General features: G+C 31.9%; 1 pseudogene; it reads left to right on the plus strand.

Moving 5' to 3' along the window:
- Positions 1–14,568: 14,568 nt before the first annotated feature.
- On the plus strand, positions 14,569–21,102 carry LOC118034254 (preprotein translocase subunit SCY1, chloroplastic-like; annotated as a pseudogene).
- The last annotated feature ends 178 nt before the right edge of the window (positions 21,103–21,280 follow it).

A 21,280-nucleotide genomic window follows, 5' to 3' on the forward strand; every position in this document is an offset into this window, starting at 1 on the left:
GGACAGACTGGTTTCTTGCCAAATTCCAAGAATCCGACTGCTCGAGAATTTCCTTTCTCGTGAAAGATGTGTTTACGTGGATTGTTTTGTATGCTGGTGATGGAGTGTTGCTGCTCATTTTGTTCGAAAATTTGCATTTGTCATGTTTTTTCAATAATACAGATTGACTTCTGCAAATTATACACATAATTTAGCTCTAGCTAGGAGAAGATGATTATTATTCTAATAGCCCACAGGAGAGTTTCTTCTTTTCTGCTAGCTAGCTAGCTAGCTAACACGATGGGTATAGGTTTAAACCGCCGCAACCTCTTTGCTTTTCAGCCGTTTATTTTTGTAATTTAAAAATATTTTATTTTTTATTCTAAGTTATTTATTTTCTTATATTTTTATATTTTTTGATGTATTCTTTTTAAAAATAATATAAATTTTAAAAAATTAAAAATATTATTTTAATATATATATTATTATATCCCTACGAGAAAAAAAAGAAACCGGCGTTATTGCAGGAGGTGGCGAAAGGACTGGAACGGGTGTACAATGTACAAGACACAAGAAATAAGACAGCACCCATCCATCTGTCACCAACACCACGTGGCCCATGTCTCCATAAAAGGAAAGAGGAGTAAATTACAGGCACAACCCACCATGAAATTTGGTTTCAACATTAATGGATCGTAATTTCCAAATTGAGACGAATCATAAAGAATTATGAGTTAATGACAGATAGATAGCAGAGCTGGGAATGGCAACTACCCCCTCCTAGCTCCAGGCAGTCTTCGTGCCTAGCAGCAGGCAGCCGGCAGCCGGCCGCCGGCAGCAGCATTTTCTTCCCTCGTCTCCCTCGCTTTACTGCTTTACTGCTTGGACAGGCCTCTGATTCTCTACCTGTGCTTGCTTAGGAAAAACTATGTTGCTTGCTATTGTACTTCAAAATCTTTCATGGCTGAAGTAAACTCGGGGCCTTCCATGGCTAGAGGTGCTTCTAGCCCGTGCTTCTCCCCTATACCGACTATAATAGCAATCTAATTTTCAAAGTACTATTGTATTTTCAAGACGATTTTGAATCTTTGGATGCCGATTCAGTTGTCCTTTATGTTTTTTCCTTCTTACAACAAAAATACTTTCTTAATTTTAGAAGTGCATACTTACATTAACATTAGTCTATCCAGAAAATATAATAAATTTCATTGATCGTTAATAATATCTCCAATTAAAAGAGAAATAAAATTTTGAAAGGTGTAACTTAATTGGTTGGATCTGGATTTACTTTTTAAAAACTACTAGTTTGAGTTTCACAAACCCTAAAATTATTAAAGATTTATATATTCGTTAACTTCAAGGTCTATAAAATTAATTGAGGTGCATGAAAATTAACTCGAACAACAATATAAATCTTAAAAAAAAACAAAAAGAGAGGGATGGGTGGAAAACTTATGAAACTATAATTTTATTCTCAATAAAATTATGATTTGCAAGTTTAAACGAAATGCATAATTGTATTCTTCAAAATTCTTTTTTTTTTTCAAATAAAATTAACAAAAAAATGTACTTCCTCTCCACTTTATTTCCTTTCATTTGTCACCCTTCCTTTCGAACAAGATGAGGGAAAGTAACTTTACTGACTTTTTTCCTCTTACATTTGTTCCTTACAATCAAAGCTATAGATTCATCACGCAAATGACCTTGATGATCATCATCATCGAGACTTGGCAATAAATTGGATCACATCAACTTATTGGAGCTCTATTTCAAATTATAAACTATAAACTACAAATACAAAAGGAATGCACAATTAATAGGGCAAACAAGAGACTGCATGTGCCTCTGCTCACCGTGTCTCGAAGGGCAAGAGAACGCAGGCCCAGATTATCAAACCTCCATGTCAAATTAGATTGCATTTTCTTCCCTCGTCTCCCTCGCTTTACTGCTTTACTGCTTGGACAGGCCTCTGATTCTCTACCTGTGCTTGCTTAGGAAAAACTATGTTGCTTGCTATTGTACTTCAAAATCTTTCATGGCTGAAGTAAACTCGGGGCCTTCCATGGCTAGAGGTGCTTCTAGCCCGTGCTTCTCCCATATACCGACTATAGTAGCAATCTAATTTTCAAAGTACTATTGTATTTTCAAGACGATTTTGAATCTTTTTGGATGCCGATTCAGTTGTCCTTTATGTTTTTTCCTTCTTACAATAAAAATACTTTCGCAATTTTAAAAGTACATACTTACATTAACATTAGTCTATCCAAAAAATATAATAAATTTCATTGATCGTTAATAATATCTCCAATTAAAAGAGAAATAAAATTTTGAAAGGTGTAACTTAATTGGTTGGATTCTGAATTTATTTTTTAAAACCTACTAGTTTGAGTTTTACAAACCCTAAAATTATTGAAGATTTATATATTCGTTAGCTTCAAGGTCTATGAAATTAATTGAGGTGCATGAAAGTTAACTCGAACACCCATATAAATCTTAAAAAAAAAAAACAGAGAGAGAGGGATGGGTGGAAAACTTATGAAAGTATAATTTTATTCTCAATAAAATTATGATTTGCAAGTTTAAACGAAATGCATAATTGTATTCTTCAAAATTCTTCTTTTTTGTTTCAAATAAAATTAACAAAAAAATGTACTTCCTCTCCACTTTATTTCCTTTCATTTGTCACCCTTCCTTTCGAACAAGATGAGGGAAAGTAACTTTACTGACTTTTTTCCTCTTACATTTGTTCCTTACAATCAAAGCTATAGATTCATCACGCAAATGACCTTGATGATCATCATCATCGAGACTTGGCAATAAATTGGATCACATCAACTTATTGGAGCTCTATTTCAAATTATAAACTATAAACTACAAATACAAAAGGAATGCACAATTAATAGGGCAAACAAGAGACTGCATGTGCCTCTGCTCACCGTGTCTCAAAGGGCAAGAGAACGCAGGCCCAGATTATCAAACCTCCATGTCAAAGAAGAAGCCGCCCAATTAATGCATATATGATACACATCCACATGAACAAAGACACTTCTTTTCACTCTCCATGTCAACAAAGTCAAGACGACACTAATGCTGACAAAAATCATTGCGTGCTTCTCGTTGAAGATCAACTGTAGCCAACTTAATATCAACCTTGTATTTGTCAAACAACCATTTTAATTTAAAATTTTTAATTTTTAGATGAGGTTCTAGGATTTGATTTATATTATTTTCTAACATATCCTTTTAAATAAAAACTCTTTAGGCTTGAAACTTACACATGTTTATTTTACCATGTGTTTAATTTTTATCAAATAAATAGGGATGGTCAGATTCGAACTCGTGACCATTTGATCAATATGACTCTGATTCCATGTAAAAAAATCATCTTAATCTAATAACTTAAATTTTTATATAAAATTTTAGAATATAATTTATGTTATTTTCTAAGAGTATTGCTTGTGTCCTCATTTAAGATCATCACCTAAATTCATGTGTGTGTATGTCCTAAAGTTTTCAACTAGAGCTTTAATGATAGTGAAAATTAAATGGATAGTTAGATTCCTCATATTGAAGGAGACGTGAAAGTAAATACTTATATTGCTTAGCACGCGGAGAGGCCTGGCGTAGTTTCCACTTTTTCTTTTTTCTGCGTATATAGTAGTGAGTTATTTTTAGAGATTTCTCAATTCAAATACAAAAATAAAAGGGAATTTAATTAACTGTTAATCCATAGAATGATGGGTTTACTGAGTTTGAATCCTTTAAAAATACGTTGTTAAAGCAAAAAACTTCACAGGTGAGCCTTGTTTCTCCAGTCCATAGGAATTAAAATTATGAACAGTCAAGAGAGTGACGAGCAAGTTTCGTCAATTTAATTTGATAGCAATTTGGATATTTAACGCCCCTTGTTACTAATTTCTTTGCCTCATTAATTATCATAAGATCTAGCTAGATCATAATATTTCCTTCATTTTAACGAGACGGGGAAAGAAAGTGTCATAATCCACTATAATATGTGCAAACATTAACAAAAGCTACGAAAACCTATTCGTCCAGATTTAGTAGCAATGTTTCCTAGAACAATATAATAATAGTTGTTTCCTTTTCATCTAGAATCTTCAATCTAGCAATTAGGGGTGGTTTGATATATATTTGTACAAGATTTGTTAGTTATTATTAAATAATTTAGAGGTAAGAATTTTTTTATTATTTTGAATTTACAATAAAACAATCAAAATATTTTTAAAATTAAAGTTCAGCAGTTTTAAAAGTTAACGTAGGTTGAAATTCTATTTTGTTTTCTTTTCATGTTGTTATTTTAGTTTTCATCATTCAATATTTTTTTAAAAAAAAAAATATTATTGAGGTTTTTGTTTTTGTTTTTTTTTTTTTTTTTAATGTTAGGCTATAACGATTTCATGATTTAGACCATAGATTTAGCTTATTAATTTAGGTTGGCTCGACTTTCATTATCCGAATTATATATTTGTAACGCTAATCTAAGTTGCATTAGACTTTTTATTATCTTTTTACTCAATTTCATCCGCCATATTTAATAAAATGAGAATAGAGTTACAGTGATATTTTTTTTTTTGAAAAAAAAATATTTTTTTTCGGTTTATTGTGATTATTTAAAAAAATTATCTATTTGCTGACATTATTCCTTTTTTTTTATCATTAAATTAAAATAGAACCACTCGCAATTTTATCTTCCTGGTTGAAAATACGTTTGTGTTACTTTAACATCATTTTCTAAGCAATAAAAAAAAAGAGAGAGTCGACCCCACAGCGTAGCATGGTACACGACTAGTTAGCAGGCAAACCGGAAAGCATCTTGCATGGTAGGGAGATAATGAATTGAATGTGGACGAGATCTCAAATTGAAAGATATTAATCGATGCATGTATTGTTGCCTTCATGCATCCATCAATATAAATGAATTGGTCTATTTATTGACTCCAGCCATGCATGCGTGCTAGCTCCACATTTAATTATTATGGTCTTCTTAATTGATGCATCCAATACCCTTAAGTACTTAATTTTAAGTATTGGAATGTATAGAAATTTAATATAATAAAGAGAAATACACACTAAATGTACGTATACGTTGTGTGTATATTTTTAAACTTATTGCAAGAAAAAAAACAGAAATTTACATATTTTATAACAAAAACTTCATGCACCGTGGAAAGTTTTATGCATTCATAGAATAAAAATATATCATAAATTTATGTAAAAAGGCATAGGGATATATACAATTAAAAATCCAACAATGAGATTGAGCATGTTAGGTGTGATTAAATAATATAACAAAATGCAAATAAACAAATAAAGTGAGCTGTTTACAAAATTGCTTGGGAAGTTTTTGTTTTAATTTATATTGAATTTCATAATTGAGTTAGGATTTCATTCCCAAGACTTTAAGAAAAGTGACTCATTCTTTTTTTTTCTTATTTCTTTTATGATGAAAGATAATTTATAATTGTTAGAGAATAATATAAACTATATTTTAAAATTTTATTTAAAAATTTAAGTTATTGGATTTAAATGATTTTTTGATATAATATTAAAATCTTGACGATTAAACGGTCACAATTTTAAATTTCATCATTCTCATTTTATTTGATGAAATTAAGTAAAAAATAGTGATGAACAAGTACAAATTTCAAACCCTTAAGACTTTTACTTAAATAAATTAAAATATTATAAAATAATATAAACAATATCTTGAAGTTTCACCTAACAAATAATATCCAAATTAAAGCTAGTAAGTGGCTAGTGAAAAATATACACTCTACAAATAATATTTTATTTCTCTATCATAATAATATTTTTTTATTATTATATTCTCCTTTCATCAATATTTATTATCATGTTTCCATTAAAGCATCTTTCAAGTAAAGTTTTTACATGTATTCTATATTTGAAGGGATAGATGAATTAACATTTGTATTTTTTTTCCTAGTACAGTGTCCATGTCATAACTAACAATATACCAAATCAATTATTCAAAGGATTTGTTGGATTTGACAAAATTTTAATAAAGTCTTCCCTTATACGGGCCTATCAAAAAATTTATCATGTTATATCCTGCATAACACATATTTCTATATAACTCCACACAGATATCTCATGCATACCACCAATTCATTTATTAATCTATTAGAATTCCTCACAGTTATTTATTGTCAATTATATCGATATTTTTATTTTTATTATTATTATTATTATTATTATTATTATTATTATTATTATTATACTATAAGATCGACATAATAAATACATGATAAAAATTTAACATAAAAGGGTTTAATTTATGATATTTAAGTAAGGTTACATAACTAAACATATCTCAAAAGAAAATTATTACAATGACATAATACTTAAATTACATTGACTCTATACCTAGGAAAATAAAAGCTAATGACTAATATTAGCATGACCCATCAAATGAGATGAACCTACAAAGAATATAGTATTTTAAACATAAAATTAGATATCAATTTATTATTTTATAATTGTATCCCCCAAAACTAACACAATCAATTTAATATATGTAAGGGTCCTAGATTTTTGCCACTGTATTATAAATTTATTAATCCATTTGTACCAAATAAGTCATTACTAAATTATACAAAATTAAGATTTGTATCAGTTTCCTTAGTCACCGTCCATAGAATGACTAAATATTTTATTTTTTATTATAATTGCCATCTACATGAATCACTGAACAAGTCGAATTTATTTTCTTTGTCACCGTCAACATGGTTAACTAAATATCGGAATATCCTTATATGTTTTGTCAATAAAATCAATAACACCAATATCATTTTCTTAGCTACTGTCATATATAGCATGCTAAGCATCAAAACATTTTATATATCGAGCAATATTGATATCAATTCCTTATCTACCGTTAACATGGTAGATTAAGTATCAGAACATCTTACATGTCTGTCAATATATTGAACATTATTGATATTAATTTCTTAACTACCATTAACATGATAGACTAAGTATTAGAATATCTTACATGTCTATCAATATATCCACTAATATTGATATCAATTCTTTAACTATTGTTAACAAACTATCTGGTTTATGATCTTTTCAATATATTCTTGATGATTAAATAGTAATTATATTGATTAATATCAATATTAATTTCTTAGCTATTCTTAATGGTAATGAGTGAACCCTACTTTGATATTAACTTCAAATGTGTTTTTTTTAACTATGTTTTTGAACAAAATCTCCAACACTTGTAACTAAATTTTTAAATATAAATAATATAAGTGGAATCATAAAAACTTTTTATTGAAACCGGAATATTTAACCACATCAAATTAATTCTAAAAAGGTTTGATTAAATTTAAAGATTTTAGGGATTAAAAACAGTTACTAGTTATTTCATAATTGAGACTTTAAGAAAAACATTCACGAAATTGAAATCCCATATAAAAAAATTAACACTGGATTTGTCCAAATTTGAGCGATAAATTGAAACTAACCTTTCTTCAATCACATTAGATCGGATCCACTACATGTAAATTAATACATGAAGTAACCTAACAAAACAAGTAAATTGCAAGAAACATTCAGAGATATAAAACTTGACAGAGAAAACTGCTCGGAATCAACAAAAAGCTAAACATTGCAAGCAGGAAAGACAAACTTTGTCTTAGTCAAGTAATGCTTTTAACCTACTCTTTTCTTTTGCAAATGATATCTCTCAAGCCTAGCTCGCTGTCTCAACCTACTTTGCTTATTGTTTTGCTGTTGCAGTGTTCTTTCAAAAGATAAAGGTTCAAAACGAAAACCTAAAATAAACTGCATGCCACCCTCTCCCACGCCTATACTCAACCATATCATAACCTCTGCCTTTGCCCGCAAAACAATCCAGGTCCCACCTCAGATTACCTAAACCCTTCAAAAGAAAAGGATTGTCTTCGAAGCTAGCGAACACTGAATGCATCGCCTCTTTCTTCCTGCCTTTTAAAAGTGGAGCCTGCGTCGACTGATGGCTTATTATATTAGGAAAAGGGTTGGGAGTGCTGCGGTCATGGTTGCACCGATATTTTAATTCTTTCTCGAGCTCATCGATTAGAAAGAAACTCTTTAGTTCTTTTTGGTTTTGAAAATCTGGTCAATCAGGGAATAAAGAAGAAGATAATGCAGGTGTTTATTTAATTTAAATAAACAATGTAAATGGAATGTAAAAGGCACTTGTGGTTGGAGGCATGGAACAGGAAGATGACAAAGGACAGCATCATGCATTGCCTTTTTCTTGCTCTTCTTTTCGTGGATATGCAGGCTTTTAGAGCTCCATGCTTGCCTGTTCTCTCTCTCTATTATTGAATTAATAATCCAATCAACTTTAATTTTTGCCCTCACCTTTTCTTCCCAGTTAATCAAGTGGGTCTCTGTGTAACTTGGGCATTCGCTTTGCTTGCTATAATCCTTGTAGTTGGGGCAGTACTCTTTCTATTTAGACGACGAGAGGTCCAATCTGCTCGATACTTCACTATGCAAACAGGTGGTCTTGAAACTTGACCACTCCAGTTAGGGAAATGATTAAAAATCATCCAAGGTGCATGCTCTCCATGATTGAAATCCGGATGCATGCCTGCATCCACCCTGGTTAATTTAATAGTATACTGAAAAGATGAGAGGATAAGGCACCCAGTAGTATATATAATTTACTAAGAAAAAAAGGCAGAGATCTCAACCATACCCGATTGAATTTGCAAAAAAGACCAAAAAGTTGGTAGGGCTTTCAGGAAAGGGGCCAAGAGCTACAACTAAAATAATAATAATAACAATAAGAAGAAGAAGAAGAAGAACAGTGATGCAGACCTCCCCCAGCCACAAATTCTATATCTTCTCTTAGTGGTAGTAGTTAGTAGGTTAATACAAGAAAAATCTGCCTGGTTTGGGACCATGCAATGGTAAAAAGATCCCTATTGTACCTTATTGTATTTGAATCCTAATATTATATACACCCTCCTGTGCATGTCGGGTACATTTCATGCAACTGAGCTGGCTTGACCACACTTATTAACTAATAAACTCCATCATCAGTTTTTCTTTTAGGGTTCCAAGTCCGTGATTGACAGCCTCACCAGTAGGCCAAAACATTTTAGTTTCTGAATCTTTCATGTTTGCATGAAGAACAACAAGACGAAGATCATGATTTGAGAGGACCGGATCTGGGCCAGTATCATATGCCATCATCACCGGCGACAACGCCATGTTTTCTTGGTTGGTGGGTTGCAAATTGGGTCCTTGTCTGCCTTAATTAATAAATTTAATCCAAGTGACCCTCCATTGGAGTTCTTGTACAAGTCTCAGTTATTTTCAGGAAAAAAAAGATTTTCAGCAAACATGAGGCTCGAAGCATCGCATAATATAAAGGAAACGACACGGTGGAGATGGGCTCAGACCGAACCCAAATTGCGGACCCAGCCCGATGATGAAACTAGTCTTAAACCAAAATGCGATGACTTCAAAACCTAGGCCTGTTGGTGTGGTGGGTTCAAACCCAAGCCCACTAATGCTCTCGTTTTTGTGCTTCAGAAAATTCTCCTAGGCACGTCAAATAATGTTAAGGCATGTTCACTACAATAAGACCATCCATATAAGCACCTCATCTTATAAGTTAATAATAAAGTCGCTCATTTGACTGCTCTGTATTACAAATTTACAGTATGGTCGCCTACATGATCTTTATTTTACAAGTTGGTTGTGCAATCACCCACGATAAAAGTAATTGTTTTGCATGATTATCCATATGAGTAGAGTACTCACTATATCTACAACTGTACTATGCATCAAGCAAGTTTGTATGATTCTTAGATGCATAAATACTCATGAATCACTAAGAATGAATCATGCTCATTTTTAATTATAACACATTACATTCATTCTATATCCTTGCTAGCTTATACATCAAAAGGCCTTGTATTATATATAGGTGACTTGTTCTTTCCTTAGCTAAAAAACTAGAAACAAGTGAGAATGTTTATGGAGGTTGTGTTAGCTGCCTAGGAGCAAATTAAGGCCTTACATGTTCCTCCACATGTGGCTCCATCACATACACCTCCTATTGCAAACAAAAACTCTAGTTCGAGGAAAGAACAAGTAAAAATGACATGCAAAAACAAAAGGGAGAGTCGTCGTTGTTACATCTCACATAAAAATCACTCCCACCATCATGTAAAGCATTCATCAAGTGGATACTCCAAATGTGACAAAGGCAAGTCCAAGGACAAGTCAACATAGAGTCATCATTATCACCACTATCTTTTATCAAGGACTCTTTTTAAAAGCTTTGGAAAAAAAAAAAAAAGACTTGGAATGAATCTTTTTTCATGATTATAAAGATCATTGGTGTGGAGGTGTACAACCCTCTTAATGTGGGGGGGTTCTTTGTTAACTAAAAGAGTGTTTGACATTGGTTTTTTAAAAGATTTTATCACCATAAAAATAAACCTAAATAAATTAACAAGCTCACAGATCTAAAAAAAAGGGTTCTTTATTAACTAAAAGAGACATGAGCAAAGCATGTGTCATAGCTTAAAGCTTATCATGTGAAATAGAGAGCTATATGCAAAATCCTTCTGACCATGTTTTATGGGTCATCCTAGATGTGGTACCATAACTTGGATCGCGAATCCATCAGTAACTTCAAAGATGTTTATGCAAAGTTCTTATCTCATTTTAGAATATCTAAAGGATTTAATGAGAAATGTTTAAAGTGAAAGGCTTACTTAAGCCAGTTGCTACAAGCACCTTGATTAATGGGGTCTATGAACGGTCTTTATGAAAAAGATTATACACTTTTCAAAAAAAAAACCCTCATAAAAATTAAGTTAAATTAATGATCGATTTTATAAAATAGAGTTTTATTTTCTATGTAAAACAAATCAAGAGATAGATGATCAAAACACATTAAAAAAAAAAATAGTGACCTTTTCATAAAAGGCAAATAAAAGTTCTATTTGATTTCTCAAATTTATTTTTCTTGTTTTTCATCCCTATCCTTCTAGATTATTATTGTTTGGTCATAAACTTTATTTATTTTTGTCATGTCTCGGTCCTTGAAGATCAAAAGAGGAGGGAGAAAGTCAACAAAAAATTAAGAAGAGAGAAAGTTATTGGGTGGTTGGATTCTAACCAGTAATAACTTTGACATTGTGTTTGATTTTAAAAACAAATTAACGAAAGTGGTTTTCACCTTCAATAATAATAATAAAAAAAAGATACAGGCTTAAAAAGTTTTTTTTATGTTTTGTTTGATTTGGGTTTTTAAGAATATTTAAGGGTGTTTGAGGGTTTTCGGTAGGATTATTAAGCTTTCTATGATGATTTTTTTAATGTGTTTTCAAGTAAAAATAAATGAAAAATTAATTTTTAAGGTCCAAATATGTTGGTTTTTTATTTTTCAGCCACTGGAGGTGGCTGGAGCTTGAACTAGGCAACAATAAGTCATTTGACTAAACAGATAACGTGTTTTAGTACGGATTAAAAAAAATAAACAGCATGTTATTCGCTTCTTTGAAGAGAGAGAGAGAGAAAAAAAGGCACCTGAGCTTTTTTTAAATCCAGGTGCAAGAGCTTGGCCTTCCAAGCTTGTGCGCTTAGCTTTTTAATTTATTATTATTTTATAATAAAATACTTTCCAATTAGGATTGTTAGAATAAAATTTAAAAAATCCTTCAAATATGCCTTACTTTTCAAATAAGATGTGAGATTTTAATTTTTTTTTCAATTAATTTATAAAACATCTATATAAATCTAATATGCAAAATTTTATGTGAATGTTTTACATAATTTTATGAATACTCAATGAGAATAATTTGTTTTTTTATGTTAACTTTTTACATAATATTTTCAAATTAATTTGTTTTTAACTCTTTTGTACTTCTACATCATAATTATCCACAACATTTTTTTATTTTTTTTATTAAAATTTACTTTTCATGTGATGTAAAGTTTTAATTTTTGAAACTATTCTTGTAATAAAAAAAAACATAAGTATTTTGTAAAAAAAAAAAAAAAACATGGATAAGGTGTTGTTCTAGGATTTAGGCAATACAAACATTTAAAAGGGAGTGAATTATATATGTAAGGTAAAATTATAAATTAAATTTTGTATCTATAAGACTTTTCCAGGTGTTTAGAATGTTACTTTCACTTTCTACAATTTAGTTAAATGGGATAACAATTAAGTTCTTTATGAGGATTTTGTCAATTTACACCTAACCTTATTTTTGGATTATTACAAGTTAAACAAGGGTGTTATAGATTGTTTTTGAAAGGGAGTATGCTTAGATTTTTGTTTTAGGAGTTTCACTCTTCTTTTGGGTAAGTGAAAGGTTATTTATAGGCTTAGAAAAGAAACCAGTCATTAAACACAATTTTCTACTAATTGACAAAATTGGTTAAACCATTTTATAATCGGTCATATTGTTTTGAGAATTAATCAAGCATTTTTAGAGTTGTTCAGACCATTTTGAAGAACCTCAAAAGTTTATGGAAATTTTTCAAAAATAGCTAGACTAGTTTGAGAAACAATCTAATTGTTTCTCAAAATGATCTGATCATTTTAGCTATCGTCTTGCCATCTCCAAAACAACGAGACCATTTTGGTTATTGTCCAGATTTTATCTTATTTTTTTTGTTTTAGTCTTTTCATGGTTTTCTTTGATTCTTTTAGGGTTGTTTAGGTTATGTGGACATTATAAAGTGTTCTAAATAAGTTTAGTGTTATTTGACAAAATTCTATGACAAATTTTGTTATAGATCACTACATTACTTTATTTGAAAATTTTAATTTGATCTTTAAAATTTTTATTTTTTTACAATTTGATCCTATCTATGTTTTCTCGCATTTTGGTCCTTTAAAAAAGGAGAGAAACATTCAATTAACCATCTTTTTGCCACATAAAAGATCAATCTTGATATCATTAGGTTCGTCTTTACGAGAAGAATTGTACAAGGATGGTTTAGCCCTTTAATTATACTATAAAAAATATATCAAAAATCATAAAAATAAAATAAAATTAAATTCAATTTGATTTTGAGTTTTTTGATTGATTATAGGGAGTTTTGGGGTTTTAAATTTGATTGTTGAATTTCATATATATATATATTTTTTTCTTTTAAAAAAATATGTTCAAATTTGGATTTTAAGATCTAAAATACTCCACTCCAATTTTTTGATCATAAAAGATGGGAAAAATTAGTTGAAGAGGATAACACCTTTTTTTTTTTATCATGGCGAACAATTTATTATCTATTCATTAAAAAAAAAAAAAAAAAAACGAGAAGTCATCCATAAAAAATATGCAAATACACATGTCTAGACTTTATATCCAAGCACACCTGAGCTTTTTACTATATGCCATGGGTTCGGCCTTGACCTTCTAGGCCCTACAACACCTAACTTTTTTTAACAAGCTAGGTGTGTGGGTTTAACATGATTCTTTTAGCCCTTCCTCTTTTTTCTTTAGTTAGTTAATTAATTATTTTTTTATTTTATAATAAAATACTCTTTAAATAAAATCGTTAACATTATATATGAAAAATGACCTGATTTGGTCATAAGTTTCAATTAAGAATAGAGTATCTTATGGTAATATTAATAATTATATTATGATATATAATATATATTAACCTAATATGCATAATTGTTTTTAAAAATTTGCTCATGAATATTTAATGAGAATAAAATATCTTATTTTTTATTTTTATTATCAGGTTTTTTATATTAGTTTTCTCACATTAATTCTTCTTTTTGTTTTTTTATATGGCTGTGTTAAAATTGTTTAGACAAGGTTTTTTGATCTTTTTATTGAAACTTGTTTATCATGATGATTTTTTTAAATAAACATGCTTATAATTAAAAAAAATCATCAAAATAAAAAGAAATTCTTTAATAAAGAATAAACATTTGATTAAAAGAATGCATAATCTCTTCTCAGTTTAAATCATTAAAAGTCTTATAAATATTTATTCTAATTGACTTGAATTTTTATTCCAAAAAAATCATACTACTTATAAAGATGATATTTTTTATAAAAATAAATTTATCAATAAAAGAGGATTTTTACTATAGAAATATATTTTTTTTTCTTTATTGCAAATATTTATTTTAATTACTATAAAATTTAAATATAAAAAAAATTCTACGAACAATGCACTTAATGAAAAACATTTTTTGGAATCATTCTCATTTTTTTTGTTTTTGAAATTTAAAAATCACTTAATGAACAATGTACTTAATGATTTTTTTTTTTTAATGAAAAATCATCTCAATCTAATAAATTTTAATTTAAAAACCTTAACAATTTAAGTGATTTTTACAATAATAGTAGGATTGTCTAAAAAAACAAAAATTAAAATTTGCTGATACCATTTTATAATTTGACGTTAATGTTTCTGAACAATATTAGATCGTATCCTTATGGACCGAAATTTAATTTGAAAGAGTAACACATATAAATAAATAATTAAAACATATCCTTAATTTGTTTGTAAAATCTTGAATTAGGAAAATATCCCACAACTGAATTTGGTGAAAAGAAAAAACCGTTTACAGTTGAGGATCCACTTCCAGCAAGAGGAGAAAAGGAATATCCTTGCACTAGTAGTTGTGGACTTGTAGTAGAAAACTTGTACTAATACAAGAGAAAACCAAAAATTAAGTGTTGGGAGAAGATCATGTTGTTAACTGTGAGAGAAGCATGTCCTTGCTCGCCAATTAGCTTCAACCTCTCTCGTATCAACCCCACAAGAGCCTCTCAAAGACTCAAAACATCAGTTTGCAGAGCCAGCTTCTCTGTCCAGCCAAAACCCAACACCAAGTCGTGGAACACTACCCTTAACGCCAATAGGTACTTCTTTTTGCTTTTTCAGGGACACCCTTTTGTGTTTTTTCACTTATTGTCATTTGGTTCCTTCAATTTAGATTTCTGTACCTTTATCCAAAATGCGTTTTGTTTGTTTGTTGGTAATTTGGTCTCTCTTTACGTCAATTTGTCTGTCCCATGCATTGCCTGGCAAGGGGAATAATAATTTGAAAAGGCTTTTTCTTGGTTTCTTGAGCTATAGGTGGTGGTGATGTTGTTATTCAATATAAAAAGCTTTCTGATCGTGTTATGGTTCTTCTACTGTGTGTGTGTGTGTTTGTCTGGATCGAATGGACATTTAGGAGAAGCGAGGGAAATGAAAATTGTTCATAATAGGACTACGGGTGCTGGGTGTAAACCAAAAGAACCCAAATTGAAAAGGCAAGGTGCATATGTTCGATCAAAATTGGAGATTGAAATGAATCGATAATCGCTAGAGTTGTATAACGGCGATACTTTCTGAGAGGTTTAGACACGAGCAGCTAGAAGTTGTTCACAACCAATGTCAGTTCAACTTGGTGTGCAATGTTGATTTGTGAAAAGCCAGGTTTATCTGCTAAGATTTCGTACTGAAATGTGTAAGAAATTAGCTTTTTTAGGTCAACAATCCTGCAGTTTCTTGTAGCCATCAAAGTGGGGGTTGTTTGAAGGAGAAACGTAGTGTTTGTACTTAAAAACTCCAAATAACTCCCCTCTAACTAGGCTTGGTACCATCCCCTGTTATGATTGAAGATGTTCTGCTTGATTTTCATTCTTACTTCCATAATTCCCATTTCCTCCTTGGAAATTAAGCAGCATATTTCTGCGTTTTGAAAAATCAATCATTACATGTCTTAAATGGAAGCTAAGGTAATGTAGCTCCTAGTTTCTGTCATTGCTCTTTGAATCAGGCAAACCATACTCTTACCGAATTTAACTTTTACTGCCTAGTTTAAGGCCTTGAACTTTTCATTTCAGTAAGCTCTAAAGATGTCTAGGTTTTAATAGTTGTTTTTTCATTTGGAAATTATTCCATTCAAAATTTCCCCACCTAACATTTTCCTATAAATGTTTAGTTTTCTGTTGTTGTAATCTCTCTCTCTAGCTGACTTGAATTCCTTTGTAACCGTGATTGCTCCAGTTTTGATCCCTTGGGTATTAATTCAAATGTACCATCCAGTCTAAATGCTTCCTGGGAAAGTCTTCTAGCCTTCTTATCGCCAATATTTGAGAGTGCTTCGAGTACAAAAAAAGATAAGCGAGGAGTTGCAGGTCTGTTTCTGGCTTAATGTCTTATGATATTCAAGTTGCAAATGTATTTTTTATCTCCTAGCAATTGAGTGGGATGCTTTGACTCTTGGCAGCTGCAATCGAGGACAGTTCCATTGATTTTGGTGATTTCTTCGAAGGCCCATTACCAGGAAAATTTCTCAAGCTTTTGGGGTTTCTGGCTCTATCCCGTCTTGGGATATATATACCCCTTGGGTGGGGTAAATCAGGAGGCATTCGCTGGAAATTTAGATCAGAATAGCTTATTGAGCACTTTGGATTCACTTTCTGGGGGAGGCATTGGTAGACTTGGAATATGTTCACTAGGAATTGTTCCCTTTATCAATGCCCAGATTGTGTTTCAGCTTCTTGCTCAAATTTATCCCAAGTTGCAAGATCTTCAGAAGAGAGAAGGTGAAGCAGGAAGAAAGAAAATTTTTCAGTATACTCGGCATGCTTCAGTTGGTTTCGCAAATAGTACAGGTAAGCAGCTCAATGTTCACCTGAATAATGTATTAGCTAACATGAACCTAGATTCATCACATAACCCGCTAAGTGTTGTTCCAAAAATAATTTTGTAACGTTTTGTAGTTGCTAAAATTTGTGATTGTCATATATATTTAGGTCAGATCTTTTGTTAAGATGTGAAAAGAAAAACCATTAACACATCTATTAGTACTTCAGTCAACAAAGTTATAGTTGTGAATTATGAGATCAATTTATTGCAAAGTAATTTTCGGAGTCTGAATATACAAACTAGTAGCATATTACAAGTACTTGTCATATAGCAGCATCACGTATCTGTCTGTGAAGGTGTTGAACATTAAATATCTTGCATTTGAAACTCTTAAAAACAGTTGATGTTCTCAACAGAGTACCTGGAAATGTATTCTACAAAATGATGCCAAGTTATTTTTTGTTTTCTATGACAGGCAATTGGTCAGGTTCTTTACCTCCGTCCTTACGTTGATGACTTTAACACACAGTGGGTTCTAACATCTGTTACTTTATTGACACTTGGCTCTGTGTTTACAACTTACATTGGAGAACGAATTTCCGATCTAAAACTTGGAAATGGTACATCGCTTTTGATATTTACAAGTATTATTTCCTACTTGCCGGCATCTTTTGGTCGGACTGCTGCAGAGGCATTTCAGGATGGTAACTATGTTGGACTTGGCACCATCATCTTTTCGTTCTTCCTATTAGTTCTTGGTATTGTCTATGTTCAGGTAATTGTTAACCAATTTTTTGATAAAACTTGATTTTGTGGAAGAAACAAAATTTTAATGAATATTACAACAAAGGATTTCAGGAGGCAGAAAGAAAGATTCCACTCAACTATGCCTCAAGATATACCAGCAGAAGTGGTGGGCTTCAAAAATCTGCTTATCTACCCTTTAAGGTTTGTATTTTATGCTCTTGTATCATGTATTTTAAATTCTATGAATTTGAAATCTTTGATTTGACTCATTCCTATTCAGAATGCTTTGTTGGTCAATTTCCTGATATGTACCTTTATTTTCAACTAGGAGTAATTAACTAGTCATTTTCTCACACTTGGACAAAATTAAGAACAAAGTCCCCAAATTTCGATGTTAGAACTATGCCAATGTATTTGTATCTATGATTGGGTATAGCCATTGACCTGGCTTTGATATGATATTTTTCCGATTAAGCATATCAACTGCATGGGTTCTGTCATTCATGATGATAATCTTCATAACAGAGTGCCTCAAATGGGTTCCTCTGTCAATTCCAAAACTTATAGAACTTCAGTTATCATAAAAGTAAGAGCAGCTCGATGCTCACTAATGAGAATAATTGAAGGTGAAATTACCTCTTCAACTTGAACAGAAAAATTTATCCATAGAAGATGAGGGGAAATGCCATACCTCTTTCTTTGGGAGGATCAAGGGTCAAAAGCCTGGCTTTTTTGAGGAATGCATATTGTTTAAAAATCCTTCTGTGGAGACATGATCTTTGGAAGGACAATTTTAGCTTGTTACCCACTTGCTTTACTGCTTGTGTATAAAGAGAGGCAATCAATGATGAATTCATGCATTCCACGTCACCCCTTTGCACCCTTGGATCTCTTTCAGAAACAATCAAGCTAATCTCATTTGATTTCCTGTTTGTGCAGGAGTGTCTTGTTTATCTTGTTACTTGTATTTTCTTTATTTTTCTCGGTAAAGTTCTCTTCTTCCGTCAAAAGAAAAAAATTACCATCTTATTACTTTCATAATTTCCCCACATATCAGCAATGGAAACTCTTGCATCATTGGGTTCTTGCTCTTTGAGAAATTGGTGTTACCTTGAGCCTCTTACTATTAGATTAGTTTTAGCTCTCTAGAAAAGAGGGAAAACAGAGACCTTGCTGTTACTTCAGCATCGTTAGTTCAACTTACAGAACTCTTATTCTCCAACTCCCTAACAGTGAGAAATAACAAGCATTATTGAATAATGTTTGATGATAGTATGTTAATCTATGACCTCAATAGGACTACCTTTGACATTCAAAAGTTACGGCTGATGATTTGTCTTCCAAATATTTTTGTTCTGTGAAACTTATGCATGATCTCACCACCTTAAGCTATGAGCCTGAGCATATTCCCACGGCATGGGATGTAATACAGAATCCAGTATTGAAAGAATCCTGGGGAGGAAATGAAGATGATTATCATACAATTTACATACTATGTTATGTATCTTGCATGCACACCTCTTTAATTGAGTTGTGATGAGATGGCTTCCTGTGGTTGTCTGTCTTCCATTCAGGTTTAATTTGTCTTTATTTTCATATCATGCTTTCATTGAGCAGGTAAATAGTTCTGGGGTGATGCCAATTATCTTTTCTACGTCATCATTGGCTCTTCCTGGGACCTTAGCGCGGTTCACTGGAATATCTGCACTGAAGAAAGCTGCATTGGCTTTGAACCCAGGAGGTGAGCATTTGCTACTTTGGCTGGTTGTGTTAAAAATGACAGGATGTTAGTTGATTGGAAACAGTTTCTTTGCACAAACAAAATTATTGATTATCAACCTAGTTGAAATGAGCCTTACCCAGGTTTTGGAAGCTATTTTTCTCTGTGCTCATTTGAGGGCCTTGTCATGGTGCTTAAATTGCTCAAATACTCTTGACTGTTTACCATCAACTCAGCTTACTCCCAAACCAATTCAATGTTTATGGTAGGATGCTGTGCTCTGTCTTCCTTCCTGTCTTAGTATGGTGATTGAGGCTCTGTTTCAGGGTTACCTTAGGGTGGGGTAGGATGGGTGGCTGTTTATCTAGCCCCTTATTTTACTTCAGAGTTGTAATGTTGTGTAATCCAGGAACCAAACCATTGATAGTAACTGCATGAGATGGAATACAAGAAAATAGAAGAAAAGAATTTGCCATCAATAACTTTAATTTGGTGGGTTCTGCTTTCTTTGTCGGTGTAAAACAAATAGATCTAGTTTAAACTAACTGGATAAATGTTTGCAGGTTCTTTCTATCTCCCAACCAATATCCTATTAATAGCGTTCTTCAACTATTACTACACCTTCCTTCAATTAGACCCCGATGATGTGAGTGAACAGTTGAAGCGCCAAGGTGCATCAATTCCACTTGTACGACCGGGTAAAAGTACCGCTGCTTTTCTTAAAACAGTAAGTTTCTTTCTTTCTTATGAAATGTGTATTGTTTGCATTATAAACCTGAATGCTGAATCGATAAATGAACCATACATGAAACATCCTATCATGACTAGAACCTCAGGTATTTGTTACATGAATTCTAGACCATACTATCTGATACAGGAGTTTGAATTGGTGCATCAAAATACATCAAAATGGCCAATTACTGAGCAATCTTAGTATTTATCATATGAAGTAGTCAATCGCACAATCTACAAATGTTCTACTTCTTACGAAAAACTTAATCTCACCTCTCACCCTTATCTTTTATTTGCTTATTTTGAACTTTATGAACTCTTCTGGCCAGTTTCATTCACGAGTTCTTGGATGTTCAATAGAAGCAGGCCAGGTCTTTTAGCGATCAACCTCCTTGCTACACCTTTGTATCAGTGATCTCTTTCTGTGGAATTGCCTATATGATTACTATGTTAAGCATAATGGCCCCTTTCATTTCCATGGATGTCTAGACACCCCTTAATATATTTCATGCATAGCTGAAACACCTTTGGAATAGTGTTCCACAAGAGCTACATAAGCCCTTTCATCTCTACTGTTTCAGAATCCAGATAATCCTTTTCACTGAGGGCTACATAAAGTTGATCGTCTAATGCTATGCAGAAGTTGCTAGAAGATTTTATCATTGCATGTGTAAAGTTTTAGTGCGAGCCTTAAGTTTTGTTGAGCTAATGATTCTTGGACTCGGTATTTATACTAAAATGGTTGTCATGCAGGTTCTTAGCCGCATATCTGTTCTGGGTTCTGCCTTTTTGGCTATCCTGGCTGCTGGTCCTTCTGTGATTGAACAAATCTCACACTTGACTGCATTTCGAGGATTTGCTGGCACTTCCGTCCTGATTCTAGTTGGTTGTGCAACAGACACTGCAAGAAAAGTTCAAGCAGAAATAATATCCCAGAAGTACAAGAACATTGAGTTTTATGACATTGACAGGTATGGTCCATAAAAGGATGACAAAGAATGGGAAAGACAGGTCTTTGGATTGTATTCTAGGGACATGGCGCAGTATGATCACATTTCATCTGAGATGTCATGCGATATATAGCTTGCCATTTTGTATCTAGGTTTCTGGCCTGTGTATTTTACCTTTTTTATTATTGATTTAGGATGTAACTTGTACATAATGCTGCATCACGTCCAGAATCACGTCAGAGTTCCCTAATTTTATTATTTTCTAAGAACATAACCTAAACTCCATTCACATTGTTTCCTTGCTAGTTTCTGCAGTGCACGCAATAGAAGACATGAATTGCCGAAGTTTTTCGTTTCTCCAGAGTTGTGCCCCCAGCATTTGTACCATAGTCATTCTTGTAGCTTGTCTTTGGCATTTCAGGAAGAGACTTCATCTGACATAACTAGTTTCTAAATCAATCAACAGCTCCCTGTTTCTGTCAAATTTTTTAGTTCCATTTTGAAAGAACATGTGGCTGTGTTTGAAACAGTCTAC

The sequence above is a fragment of the Populus alba genome, chromosome 18, assembly GCF_005239225.2.
Source record: "Populus alba chromosome 18, ASM523922v2, whole genome shotgun sequence".
Taxonomy (NCBI): domain Eukaryota; kingdom Viridiplantae; phylum Streptophyta; class Magnoliopsida; order Malpighiales; family Salicaceae; genus Populus; species Populus alba.